General features: G+C 47.0%; 1 protein-coding gene across 1 annotated transcript in view; it reads right to left on the bottom strand.

Annotated features, from left to right (window-relative positions):
• The window catches only part of SLCO2A1 (solute carrier organic anion transporter family member 2A1), a 114,598-nt gene extending 105,151 nt beyond the window's left edge, over positions 1-9,447 (bottom strand). The window contains exon 1 of the mRNA XM_032769803.2: positions 9,100-9,447. The gene's annotated coding sequence lies outside the window, so the exon portion shown is untranslated. The remainder of the gene's footprint in view (positions 1-9,099) is intronic.
• Positions 9,448-9,912: the final 465 nt, after the last annotated feature.

Here is a 9,912-nt window from a genome sequence, read left to right as displayed (position 1 = left end):
GGGGAGACTGCGGGAACTATGGGATAGCTACGGAAGTGCTACCCACAATGCAATGCTTCAGAAATCGACGTTAGTCTCGGAGCATGGACGCACAATGCCGAATTACTGTGCCTAGTGTGGCCGCATGAAATCGAAATTATAATATCAGTTTTATAAAACCAATTTTAGCAAATTCGATTTTATCCCGTAGTGTAGACGTGGCCTTACAGTGGCCCTTTCTTAGAAGAACACTATCTCCTCCCTCTCTGGCTCTGCTCTGCTCTACCAGATCTGAAGATGGCCTTTTCACATACTGATGGCATGCAGCTGGGCGCAGTCTCCATGGACCCTGGGGAGTCTTGCCACATCGTCGCCACTTCATTTTCCATTCTTTGTTTCCTGGTCCCTAAGGCTTCTCCTGGAATCACTCAGGTTTTCTATTTTCCATTCCTGTTTGCTGACCCTCAATGCACTGAAATCTGCATCTTCACCTTTCCTTTGACATTCCAGTAGGGGCTGCACACTTTTCCTAGGGAAATATAACATCAGACAGCTTCTTCACTTCAGCTTCTTCACTGTCTTTACACAACTTAGGCCTGGTCTACACTACGCGTTTAAATCGATTTAAAGAGCATTAAATCGATTTAACGCTGTACCCGTCCACACTACAATGCCCTTTATGTCGATATAAAGGGCTCTTTAAATCAATTTCTGTACTCCACCCTGACGAGAGGAGTAGCGCTAAATTCAATATTAACATATCGGATTAGGTTAGAGGTCTGGAATTAGGCCTGATATCATCAATGTAAGGTCTGCACTGGATCCCACAGTGAGGATGATGGAACATACTTGGTACTTGTTAACAGAGCTCGTTGGAAAATATAAATCCATTCCTGTGAAAAACTTCACCTTAAAAAAAAAAATCCTGAATCACGATAAAAAGCCAAAAATGCGAAATTTTTCACATGAAAGGATTTCCAGAAAAATTTCATTTCAGGACAGATTAAATGAAATTTTTTGGCCTACCAGCAGCCTTCCTGATGGATGGGCAGGATGGATGCCTGAGGACGGGGCTAGCCACAGAGCCTGGGAGCCAGTCTTCTGGCTACCCAAGGAACTAGGGAGCTAACTAACCAAGGAGTGAGCCAGCCCTGTGGACCTGGAAGCCTGGCAGCCCACCAGTCCCAGCTAGTCCAAGGAGAAAGAAAGATGAGTTGCCTGGTTTCCATCTAAAGTTTCAACAGAATAGCCAGGTTTCCGCAGAACATTTTGATTCCATCGAATCAGCATTTTCCCACAGACGAGTGGCTGGGAGGTATTTTCCTACAGAATAGTCTTCCATCCAGTCATGCTAATTTGATAGAATCAAAGCCTTCCCCAGGAACATGGCAATTCTGCTGAAACTTTCGACAGAACCGAGACCCTGCCTGCCTCCCCAAGAGCCCGTGTTTCCTGTGACCCTCCCTCCCCAAAAAGCATTCACAGCTCTGTTGATGAATCAGTGGGTCCCAATGTGCATGTGCCACTGTGAGCAGTTTTGCATTTCTGCAGAACTCCTTGCAATGGCAGACCTACTCTGGCCCTACTCATTCCTCAGCACTGTTGTTAAAAGCTTTCAGAGAGGGTCACAGAAAACACAGACTTTTCCATTTGCCTGGAAAAGCAACTCCTGAGCCTCCACAAACTCTTATTTTCAATTATTTTATTTGCCGCTTCTGCACCTTTTAGATAGTTTCATCCTTTTCATCCCTCTGCTTCTGTGGAGACGGCCCCTGTCCTTTTTCCCCATTGAGATCTGGGCATCTTTGCTGCAGCTGCTCTTCTTTTGTCCTGCAATCCCACCTTCCTGCAGACATTCTTCTTGGAGGTGGGACTTTTCCTCTTGTCCTCACTTTCCTTCCCAAAGCCTTAGCAACTGGCTTCCCAGTTGAAATCCCAGACAAGCCCCCACTTGTAACACCAACAGATCCCCGGATCAAACCTGGGACCTTGAGAGCTTAGTGCATGAGCCTCTACCGTATGAGCTAAAAACCAATGTCTGTTCGCTAAGGCTGTAGAGCAGACTCATTTAACTCTTTCTGTAAGTGGTCTCGGTGCCACTAGATGGGACAGAATACCACACCCAGGAGGTGTGTGGGTTACATCCGCACACAAGTGATTTTATAACTGTGTGGCTATATGCTGACCTAAGTTAAGTCAACAATTTTGTAGTGTAGACATGGCCTCACTTTCTTGTCCTTTATTCCTTTCTCTTTTGTTTTCTCCTCTTTCTCGAGGTGGGATCCAGCCAAGAATGATGCCCTTGCTCTCAGTTTTCTCAAGGGATACCAGGGTATTTACAGGTTTCAGAGTAGCAGCAGTGATAGTCTGTATCCACAAAAAGAACAGGAGTACTTGTGACATCTTAGAGACTAACAAATTTATTTGAGCATAAGCTTTCGTGGGCTACAGCCCACTTCTTCGGATGCATGCAGCAGAAAATACAGTAGGAAGATTATTATATATAATATACACACACAGACACATACACACACACACACACACACAGAGAACATGAAGCAATGGGTGTTACCATACACACTTTAAGAAGAGTGATCAGTTAAGGTGAGCTATTACCAGCAGGACAGAAAAAAAACTTTTTGTAGTGGTAATCAAAATGGTCCATTTGCAGCAGTTGGCAAGAAAGTGTGAGGAACAGTGTGGGGGAGGAAATAAACATGGGGAAATAGTTTTACTTTGTGTAATGGCCCATCCACTCCCAGTCTTTATTCAAGCCTAATTTGATGGTGTCCATTTTGCAAATTAATTCCAATTCAGCAGTCTCTCGTTGGAGTCTGTTTTTGAAGTTTTTTTGTTGGGCCGCATGCCAAAGGTTGCTGATCCCTGCATTAGTGCATGGCCTCAATACTTTTTTCATGAGGAAGTGACAGCAGGGTTGCCAACTCTCCAGGATTGTCCTGGAGTCTCCAGGGATTAAAGATTAATCTTTAATTAAAGATGTCATGTGGTGAAACCTCAATAAATATGTCCACAACCAAAATGGGCAACCCTACATGACCGCCTTTATCGTGATAAGTAAAAATAACCATTCAGAAATGCTGGCCCAGCTTTGCAGGGGTCCTAGTGACTGGGAGGATGTGGCAGGAGTGAGCTAACTTCTCATCACAAACACACTTCAGACATTTCATCCAGCCTGGCATGACATGTAGCTCTGGACAGAATCAGGGCTGATGTTTCTGAGGGACACTCCAGCCAAGGCCAGCTTTTACTACAATCATATGTAGAGTCAGCTCACTGGTTAGCCTGATCCCTTCCTCCAGCGCAGGAGTACCCCTAAATCCCAACTTCTAGCATCTTTGGACCCTTCACATTTTAAAGCCACCCCCAACAACAGCCAGGTAATCATTAGAAATACCACAACAGGTCACCCTCAGTGCTTGAGGCAGTTAACAACAGTACAGTTGTATCTAGTAACTGTACCATACACAAATGTAGCAATGAAGTCTCATTACCATTTGTACTAGTGCAGAGAGGCCTGAACCAGGTTGGGACACCATAGTGCTAGACACACTACTAACAAACAACAAACAGTCCATTCAGTCCTGACTCGCACAGCCTGAGACAAGAGAAACTGTCTCATTGAGAGACAGAATGTCAATGAGGTCCACCGGAGCTGGGTACCAGGGATCTCAGTTAAAAGTCTCCTCCAGAGGAGCATCACTTAACAATGAAATGATGGTTCCAGGGCAGCATCGCTCCTGCTGTAACTCTGTCACCCTGGGACGTCACGTGAGTATTGCTGCTGACAAAATGAAGAGCCAGAGCTGGAGATGTTCAGCTTGGCTGCTCCCTGCCCCTGAGGGACAAGAAAAATGACACCAAATAAATATTCCCTCAAATTTCTCCCATCTTCCTCCTTTCCATTCCTATAGCAGTGGGGGCAGGCTGGAGAAACCCCATGGAAGCCTGCATCTCAGGGGAGACAAGTATGCACATGGGTCTGTTGGTTAGAGATTCCAGTACGGCCCAGATTCTCCACCAGGCTCGGTCCTCAAGAAATACCAGCACTGTGGTTCCCAAGACACTTGCAAGCAACCAGAGACTTAAAAAATGGTGCGGGGGCAGAGGATTACATGGAAATTGTCCCAGCACTGAAATGTTTGGTATCCACATGCTGTCCACGAGACTTCTCTGAAAGCCTGCCCTTACTCTTAGAACTATGCAAATTTGCGAACACCATCACAACATGATGCCTATCTCAGAAGTGTCTTGATGGCCACATACTTCCCCCTCTGCATTCAGTCTGATGAACTGCTTCAGTCCATGACATCTGGGGACCACCGCCTCTGCTGTGGGGAAGCCGAGGGAAGGAATGAATCATAGACCAGTTCTTTGGACCAGTTCCAGCAAGCACAGTTCCACACTCCCGGGATATCAGTAAGGTCAAATGAGTTTGGGCTTTGTGTGAAGAAATCAGGTTGACTAATTTACAGCTGCTGTGATGAGTGTGACAATCACTGACCTGAAAGCACAAATAAGAAAACTCAGTGCCAAGAAATACTGATTGCCTTGTGAAGCATCTGTACTATTATCTATACTGAAGCTCCCAGCATATGCTCACAGTTCACATTAATATTTGTTTTAATGCCGTTGCACGTAAGGATGAATTAGCTCCTCATCCGGATCTGTCTTTCCATTATATGCAGGGTCCAATAAGAGCCAATAGTAGGAAGCTGAAGCTAGACAAATTCAGACTAGAAATAATGCTGGTATATTTTACAGGAAGGATAATTAACCACTGGAACAAATCACTAAGGGATGTAATGGGTTCTCTGTCATGTGAACTCTTTAAATTGACATCCGATGTCCTGCTACAAGATAGGTTCTAGCTCATCCAGATGGGATGCATTTGGGCGCAGGAATCATTTGGTGTTATTTTCTGGCCTGTGTTACCTAGGAGGTGAGCCTTGATGATCTATGATCATCTATTCCCTTAGAATCTATGACTATCCATTAGGCCTGGGAATGCTGTGTTCCTGATCAACAGCTGGCAACTGTGGTTGAAGCATAGCTCCTGGACCTAATCAAAGATTTTATTTAAACCCAAAATAAGAGCACATGCAATCATTCTTCGGATGGAGTCAGGCACAATGGGGAGAGGCTCCAGAGAAACCCACTTCCAGCACTCCTTGGCATCACAACCCAGAAACCAAAGCTGGAGGAGTTAAAGACAGGGGAGTCATGAGAGCTCAGGTTATGCCCAAAGAGAACATGGCTCATGGGCTCTGGATGGCCTGCAGGGCACCATCAAATAGCAGTTATTGCTGCAGCCAACTGACAGCTCAGTGAGCTCACACACCATGTAGGCTGGGCCTGGGGAATCATCCCTTTAAAGCAGCACAGCCAATTGTTTGCTCCCCTCCTGTGGATCTGGGAAGCTCCAGGAGGCATTGTCTGTGTGTGGTGAAAAAAGCCTCCCTGAATCCCCTGTAGAGTAGGATGGCTCTGTACTCTGCCCCAGCATATGGGCTGGGTCTTAAAGGCACAATTGACACCTCTAGAATCCAAGGAAGGTTGAATGTTGTATGGTCATTTGGGGAGACAGAGAGATTCATTCCGTGTGCATTGACCAATCCCTTTCCTTCTCCTCCCCTTGCAGAGCCTGCCTGAGGGAACTGGAGTTAGGCAGGACTGTTTACATTTGGCAAAGCTGGCATAAGCCAGCATCACTGAAGCTTGATAAGGACAATTAGAGTGACCAGACGTCCTGATAAAATCAGGAGTGTCCTGATATCTAGGCATTTGTCTCACATCCCGATTGATGTCCTGGACAATGGAGGAGGAGATTTCCACAAACACAAATAACATCCAGGAGCCCAATGCTCTAGAGGGACATAGACACCAACCTGCCCTTTGTGCCTATGGAAATCTCCCCCAACAAGCCTAGGAACAACGTTACCAGGGGACTCAGACCCAGTGTTCACAGCCCGATCATGTGCACTGCCCTTGTTTTGAGGAAATCTCAAACTCTCCTCCTGGTCGGGGTAGACTAGGCCCCAAATGCTGTCAAAAAGATGATACCCGCTTCTCCCGCTCCCTCCCCCCCAACACAGACATTTGTGCTTCAATCACCACTGAGAAGGAAAATTCCATGACTCAAGCTCAGCAGAATGTTATCCTTGCACATGCACTTAATTAAAGCTAGGGTATCATTTCCTCAATGTCTGTTCCTGTTGTTTGACCCCTGATCCCCCTTTTCTTTCCTTTCCAAGGACGGTTCTCACTCTGGGTCGCAGCAGCGAGAAACACCAAACCCCTTCTGGGAATAGCATCTTGAAAAGTGTCTGACTGTCTGTTTTATCTTTCCGATTACATTGTTTTGAAAGTGTCTCTTGACTGGAAACACTAAGTGGTGTCTCCACAGCCAGATGGGAACGGACACAGGTCATCTTATTCCTCTGCTTGTCTCTCCTCTCTGTTCCTTCAGAGAACTGTTACTAAGGAAAGTAAATACACGCCTCTCAGCCAGCTCCTCAGGGCTGGGGTGGGGTTCTTCTGTCCAGCGTCTGAGTTAGGACAGTGCGCATGGCCTATTCCTCCACCACACAGTGGCTTTGATGAGAGCTTCCGCAACTGGCTGTTAGGAATGCTTATAAATAACTTGATACATATACAATGAAGCTGTCAAGCAAACAATGGCCATTAAATTTAGATAGAATAGACTCAAAGGCACCACTGACATTCCTCCTTTTGGAGACGGCTCTCCACAACCATCAGGGAAAACACAGGATAGCCATAGGTTATATTTGCCATGAAGCTAGGCAGGGATAGATGTTATGCCTCTCTAAGAGGCTTCCTGAATGATGACTGCCTCAAAACTCTGGATGCAGGCAAGATCTCTGTGCTCATACTACCTGGCCTCTGCTAGACAGGATAGGTCAAAAGGTACTGCTAACTTGCTCACAGGATGTGGCTGGAGTAGATGGAGTCCAGCTTAGTTCTGTGCTAACAGATCCTTTCCAGCAGACCTGAGAATGATAGTACGTAATGGATCCTCTTCCATGAAGGCCCTCACTCGTGTGGTTTCCCAGGGATCCATTTTCTACCCCCTTCTTTTCAACCCTTCTGCTCCCAACAACATGATGATGGCATGCAGTTGTATATCATTTTTCACAGATGCAACCAATGCTGTTACTACGATGTCCCCACAAATGTACTAAAGGTCAGCTCTCGGCAGGACAGTAGCCAGCTCAAACTCAGCTCAGGCAAGACCCAAGAGATGCTGAGCAGGAGAGGGGAAACGCTCTAAAAAACTAGCCAGGAGACTGTCCCCATCCCCTTCCACTGAAAGTATCAGTTGTCTTTTCATTGTCAAAATACTGTGAACACTTAGGAGTCCTGACTGTCTCATCACTGAGCCTAGAACTAGATGATTAGGTAGCAATAGTGACAAAATGCACTTTCTGCCACTTCCAGCTCAGTAGGAAACTCTCCCCCTTCCTCCTGGCAAGGACCTTGTCATGGCGGCTCATGCATTTGTTCCCTCCAGGCTGAATTACTGTAACTCACCTCACCTGATGCTGAATGTGAAAACAAAGCACAGGTTCCAGCTGGTGCAGGACATGGCTGCCCACCTTCTTTGCAATCGAGGCTGCCATAGGCACATCAAGACCATACTCAAGTCCCTTTACTGGCTCCCAGTCAGCTTCCAATGCCAGGTTATGATCTTGTTCCCAATTTTCAGAGCCATGAATGGATCAGGTCCTATTTCCCCAAGACGGCTGCATTTCTTGAAAAGAATGTAGATCAGAGAGGCCAGGAAGAAGCACTGCGGGGGCTATAGAAAAGTCAGTCTCGATGGACAATGTCCAGCTATGGGGAAACTTTCCAGAAGAAATGTGACTAATCCAGTCTGAGCCCTTTCTAGATCTCACTGTACAACCTTCTTTGGTCAAGTTTAAAAGCATAAACAGAATGATGCAGTGCATTTAGAGCAGCAACTGCCCCTCCAGGAAGGGAAAAGAACCAAAGACTCCATCAATTTCAGTAAGGCCCCTATTAGGCCTTTCCATTAACTAGGGAGCTGAGCTATGGCAATGGGTGCAGGCCAGAACCCTAAAATGGAGAGATATAAATAGGAAGGGACTTCATAATTTCCCTTTATATTACATTTGGAGCTAGAAGGGGAAATGATGTCATCTTGCCACAGATAAACAACTCTTGGAACAAGTGACTTAGAGCAATCTTAGCTCGAAATGGAAAGGGAGTGCAGGTACAATAAATAAAAGCTGGCACAGCTCAAATACAACTAACAAAAGAAGCTGTAATTGTAAGTTAGGGAAAGTCAAGGAATGAGGCGATCACGTGCCCTGGAAGGAGCACCATTGGCTGCCACTTCCTGGAAACAATCTAAATTGTTACAGAGACTCATTAACAACTGCAGCAAGGCTGCGGTCTGTGAAATTGCTGCCACGCAAACAGTGCCATGGGGAAGGAAACTTGGGCCATAAAGCTTGGTGTGAGCCACAGAAATACAGATTCTTGGGCAGATGGTTATGTGACCAAAACTGGCACTGGAATGAGAAACATGGAATTCTCTCCACAGGAGGTCGTTCTTAGGAACAACAGACAATACGGAAATGGCAAACACAAGAGCATGTAACACTGGGGGCTCTTGCAGGGAAATATACTCTGGGAAGAGCTTGTAAATCTGAGTGCACTCTCCACTGGCTATGGAACCCCCTCCCCAGCCACTGAAGCTGCACATAGAGTTGTACAGGTGTTGCTTGGCAGAGAACCAGCAGCCCCTTTAAGGTTGGTGGCTCAGGGTCTCTTACTCATTGTGCAGGCTGAGCTCAGGTGCTGCTGCCATACAGATAATTCTCAATCACCACAATGAGCTTCAGGCCAGGTGTGTGCCTGGGCCTTGCACAGGGGTGTGTGAACAGCCGTAATGGGAGTGTGTGGGGGTGGGGGAGAAGGGGCTGCAGATCTGCATGTGGGCCAGGGCCTCTGAACTATCTGACAGAGGAAACTTGAGGCAATTTTTTCCACTTAGCAGATTTCGAGACATTTCCAGAGAGGTTGATGTTGCATCAGACTTTGCGGAATGTTACTTACCTTTGCCTCCTTCCTTCCCCTTGCCCCCTGGAGAGATTGGAGGAGGTGGTTTGTCACTCCTGCCTGGAAGCCCTCCCCATCTCCCATCAGACATGGATGCTGCTCCACCAGTTCCTCAGCCGGAACTCTTCCGTGGGTGCTCCTCCACCAGTTCTTCAGCAGTGGCTCCTACTGCTCCCATTTCGGGTGTGCTTGTGAGTGCTCCCCCCACACGAGAGAGAAGGGCAAGCTCTCTGCACTCTCAGTCAAAGAGCACAAATTGTGCTCCCCTCCCCAATGCATGCTGCCTGCTATCTCTATGTCCACTCCCCCAGCACACACGCTCCCATGTGCTTTCCCTCTGTGCCAAATGATAAGGAACCACCTAATGCATGAGTCACATCAACCCCCCGCCCCGGCCCCTGGAGGACCCACACCCCTTGGAAATGGCTTCTGCTGGCTGAAGCTGACCTTCCTGCTATTGGCCACGGCATCCCTGAATTCTGCAGGGGAACTTGACGTTTGCAGTCCCTCGACAGTTGTGGCAGCACACAAAACAATGCGGTTGGGCATGAAATAAAATTACAAAAGTGCTCCGGAATTTGCTTTTCAGGCTAACATTCCTCCATGTGGGAAATATCTGCTCCTCCAGATGGGCAGGGTTTACTATGCTGCAGGCCTCAGCCAGGAAGCAGAAGACATCAGTCTTGTGGGGCCTGGCCAAGAGTATACATGGGAGTACTAGACCAAAGAACATGTTTCCAGCTGGGGACACAGTCCTTCCACCATATGTACAGGCTTCCCTCCCCGGGGACATGTCCCAGGGAAACCCAG

This window comes from Chelonoidis abingdonii, chromosome 8 (assembly GCF_003597395.2).
Source record: "Chelonoidis abingdonii isolate Lonesome George chromosome 8, CheloAbing_2.0, whole genome shotgun sequence".
NCBI lineage: Eukaryota > Metazoa > Chordata > Testudines > Testudinidae > Chelonoidis > Chelonoidis abingdonii.
Note: the sequence above shows the minus strand (reverse complement) of the source record. Positions and strands in the feature narration are given on the sequence as shown.